Source organism: Camellia sinensis, chromosome 11 (assembly GCF_055761805.1).
Source record: "Camellia sinensis isolate YWXY chromosome 11, ASM5576180v1, whole genome shotgun sequence".
NCBI lineage: Eukaryota > Viridiplantae > Streptophyta > Magnoliopsida > Ericales > Theaceae > Camellia > Camellia sinensis.
This window is the reverse complement of record NC_138971.1, coordinates 36,226,049-36,230,961: the sequence shown is the minus strand read 5'-3', so window position 1 is coordinate 36,230,961 and position 4,913 is coordinate 36,226,049.

Genomic DNA, 4,913 nt, shown 5'->3' with positions numbered 1-4,913 from the left:
ATCAGAGGTGGTGTCTCTTTGTGCACTCTTTGGACTCAGACTTACCATTGAAGTTGGTGCCAGCTCACCTTCTTAGGCCTGACCTTGTGCTTCTCCTTGTCTTTGTGGCTCAGTATCCAAGATTGGAGACTCACCATATTCTTCCTCAAGTATTGCTGGCATAGGAGAACCTGTGTCATCTGTAACCACATTGATTGATTCCATTAGAGATAAAGTACGCAGGTTAAAGACACGGAAAGCCCTAGTAGTGGTTGAATACCCTAGAAAAATACATTCATCACTTCGAGAGTCAAATTTTCCCAAAGGCTCTCTATCTTTAAAAATGTAACATTTACTTCCAAAAGTTTTGAAATATTTTTCATTAGGTTTCAACCCTTTCCACAATTCATATGGAGTTTGAAAAGTGCCAAGCCTTAAATACACACAATTCACAACGTTAACAACGGTATTTAAGGCTTTAGCCCAGAACTTAGGAGGAACTTTCTTGCTAAGGAGCATGACCCTAGCCATCTCTTGAACTACCCTGTTCTTCCTCTCAACAACTCCATTTTGTTGTGGAGTAATCGGTGCTGAAAACTCATTCTTAATACCATGTATATCACAAAAATTCAAAAATAAACTACTTTCAAATTCACGACCATTATCAGTTTTGATTCTTATAATATGCCCAATAGAAACACCCTGTTCATTTTGGATTTTAAGGACTAAGGCCTGGAAAGCATCAAACGTATCAGATTTTTCTCTTTAAAAATTAACCCATGAAAAACGAGTGCAATCATCAATAGTTAAAAAAATGTATCTTTTACCTCAAATGCTTTCAGTGCGAGTGGGTCTCATAAGATCCATACGAACTAGTTCAAGAGGACGTATGGTTGTGAAGTTGTTCGCCTTTTTATGAGGGGCACAAGTTTACTTCCCAAGTTGACATGGTTCACATTCTTACCCATTTTGGGTACTCCTCTCACAAGCTCTTTGTTGGCTATCTTGGTTAGGTCCTTGAAATTCATGTGACCTAATCTTTGATGCCACAGGTCTAGATTACTTATGACGGCCGAATGGCATGTGAGATCATTAGTGGTAACAATCCCATAACAATTATCAAATGTGTGAACCCCATGCATGATAGTATTTCCTTTTTTATCTAAAATTTCACATTTATTTTTTGAAAATAATACGTCATGATGAGAATCACACATTTGACTAATGCTCAAAAGATTAGCTTTAAGGCCATCAACAAGACATTTTTGAACTTAGGAAGACCAGCCACACTTATAGAGCCTGTAACGCCCCAACTACCAGGCTGTTAATAAATCAAATCAACCTCAAATTTAAAATTCTAACTAATTAATAACCTCAAAAATACAAATTGGCTCCCAAATAATTACACAAATGTCTATAATATATAATTTATACAAATCTCCAAAAACAATATATAGTAGTGGGTCAAAAAATCTCCAACTCAATAATCCTTTAAATGCTTGTAGATACTCCATTTTTGACTGCCCTCAAGACTTGGACATCATCGTTTGAATACTCGACGATCACCCTTGCTTGTGTTCGTTTTGGATGCCCAAAGATCTTGGCGGAGTGCCTTGCCTTGAGCCTTTGAAACCTGTCTGTTTTGTGCTTGGTTGTGGACCAAGTGCTTGTTGCTTCAAGCTTGGAGAAAAGGGTGGCCTGTCGGCCAGTCCTACAACCCATCGGCCATGGCCTGTGCTTATCGGCCATCAGTGGTGGCTAGTCGGCTACCAATGATGGCCGACGACCATTTTTCTCATTTTTCAGATATTTGTTTGCTAACTGCGCCAGTTGTTGCTCACTGAAGGCCATCTCCATATACGTGTATGGAGGGATAAATACAAGCCTTTAGCTTGTTTTTCTATATATAGGGGGTCTCTCGCCCATTTTGAGGGGTTAGAAATTTTGGATCAAGATTCTCTCTCTCTCTCTCTAGAATTCTCTCTCTCTCTCTCTCTTCTTGTTTTGTGCCATATAGTTAGAATTCTTTACACATTTGCACATCAAGTGTTAACCAAATTGGATCACCTTGGAGCTGAGGTCCCTTGGAGCCTAATTTGAGTTGTTGAAAGGTTGTTTGAGCTTAATAGAGGGCCTGTTTTGTGCTGTGTTTCAAGAGGTATAGGACTTTCCTTCTAAGCTTTATTTTAATCACTTGTTTGGCCATCTTTCTATACTGTTTTTGGCCTGGTTTTCAATTACAAAAAACTCTAATTTTTGAGCCTTAACATGATGGTTTCAAGTCATTTTGTGCTAAGGGGTGGTCTACCTTTCTTGTTGCCTAAATTGTGAAGCTTTTTGCACCATCTTTTAGCATATTCAAATCAACCTTTTTGGGCCTTTAAACCACTGAAATTCAGAGTTATCTCAGTGGTGAAAATCAATTCTTGATGTTCAAAATTGGAGGGGTTAGCCTCCCCTCCTTGTGTCTTGCTTCCAAGCCTAGGTTGCTTCACATGTTAGCTTGATTTTCTAGCTTAGTTTAGCTTAATTCAAGCATGTTTTAGGCTCTATTTTGGTATGTTTTAGCTCTATTTTGGGCTGGTTTAGTCCTATGGGGCTTGTTTTGCATGGCTATAGTGTAATGGTCTTTACTAGCTCATTGTTTTAGGCTTTTAAAGATGATTTGCTTGGGTTGGTTGCACGTTGAGGTGTCTTTTTACATGTAATTTCAATGTATATAGCTCTATCACATGCTCATTTACTTCACTCTTTCATTGCTTTTGAGAGTTGTGTCTTGAGTCTTGTTTGCAAGCTAACATGTGAGCATGTTTTCCTAGCATTTTGTACCTCAATCTTGGCATGTTTTAGCCATTGTTTTGACTGGGCTTAACTCTATTTTGAGTTTGTTTGGTCCTTTGAGGCTTGTATTGTAGGGTTGTAGTGCAATCTCCTTCACTAGCTTAATGAGCTAACCTTTTTAGCATGCATCACATGAGTTGCTTGCATGATTTAATGCCGTTTTGCATCCCATTTCAGTACAAAAATCTCTACAATCTTCCTCCATGCTTCACTCTTTCATTTATTTTGAAAGTATCTTTGAACCCCTTCTTGGATTAAGTGTGGAATGGAGACCCTTATGCCTAATGGTTTTAATCCTCTCTTGAGGGTTTCTACTAACCAACAACATGAGACCTCTTTCATGCTCAAGGCACTTGTGGTTCATGCCCTCTTTCCATTAGAGGACAATCACCTTGGACTTAATTGATTAAAGGACTAATCAGTAATGTAAAATGAGTAAACAAAATAAACAAAGTAAAAGAGGCAAGATAAACATCTTTATGTTGCATTGCATGTGTTCAGATTAGATGTTAATCTGCATACGAGGAAAATGGGACGTTTCATACTCGAAGTGATGAAACGTGCCACTTTTCTTAGTCACCATTACCATTGACCATGCATGATAGGGTGGTGGTTGTTTTGGTCTTGTTTGTGCATTCATTAAAGCTTGTACAAGTTTGGTTCTCTAGCTATTATGCATTGAAAATGCTTGGTTGGTGGCTTGAGAGCCAAGTGCTACACTCCTTTGAGCGTAAGAGATGATAAGGAGGGTAGCAGTACTCACATTTCCTAAAAATGCAATGCTTTGCCTCTATTTGCTCTCTGTTGCAGCAAAAGAAGAAGTCCTAAAAAGGAGGGTGGCCGACCGGCCACTTGAAGTAGCCGATAGCCACTTTTTGTAGCCGATCGGCCACCAGTGAATTTTTTGCACAAAATGTGTTCCTGTGTTGGGGCAGAAACAATCTGAAAGTTGGTACAATTTTCGGTGATCAAACAAATACAAACAGAGGCATTTGATGGCAAGGCGGTGAATTTTCAAGAGGAAGCCAACCGAGCATGCATGCGTCCCTCGCCCTTGAGGCCATTTAAATTGCTTTTCTTAGATTAGTTGTAACTAATTTTTGCTAGTGTTGTAATTAAGTAGCTTAGATAATTAATTAGTTTAATCGCTTTGATTAGCTTAGCATAGCTAGTTATTCAATTTTGAGTTTGTAATAAATTAGTTAACTAGAATAGTTAACTAATTTTCATTTTGTAATAATTAGTTAATTAGCGTAGGTAGTTAGCTTATTCATTTGGGTCCTCCTTCGCGAGGGCGTAATGTTGTAATAAGTGTGCGTGCGTGTGTGTATATCTTCCAACCCCACGTCTTTCTCCCTTTTATTTAACCGCTTTTGATGGATAGTTTAGGCGCATCATATTTCAATTAGAAGACCTTATGCTTGCATGTTTGCATCCATTCATTCGTATTGCATGCACCAAGGCACGGCGCATCATTCAAATTGCATTGTTCTTTCAATACTTATTTGAATACATGTTTCAAAGCATACTGTCAAAGTGTTGCATATGCTATATTAGTATTGAAAGAACAATTGCATTATTGTATTTGTTGCATTAGTCATTTTGTATAGTTAGGATCATGCATCTTTCTAACTAGTTTTTGTTTTGGCTTGGAGTACTTGGTGAGTTTTATGTTATTAGCATACTTGCATGAGTGTGATTGCCATATTTCCATGTTTCGCATGTTTGCCATGAGGCTATGTGCTTAAATGCTAAACTGCTTGAATGCCTATGGATGAAGGCTTGTTGTTTGAATTGGAACGATTCAACGAATGTATGTTTTAAGCCCACTTTGTTGTGGCAAAATCATTTTTTAAGCCCTCTATGTTTGGTGGCAAATCTGCACTTTTAAGCCCACTTAAGGATGGCAAATTCAAACCATTTTCGAAAACAAACTTGAGTTGAATTGTTCCAAGTCTTGTGACTAGTCTATACTTGCTTGTGTGCGTCACATAGTAAAGTAGCATAATAATCAGAACAAGAATACATAATGTTTATAAAAAGCATATCATGATTAATAGAGGCTGATCTTTGAACGGGTGAGCGGGGGTGCT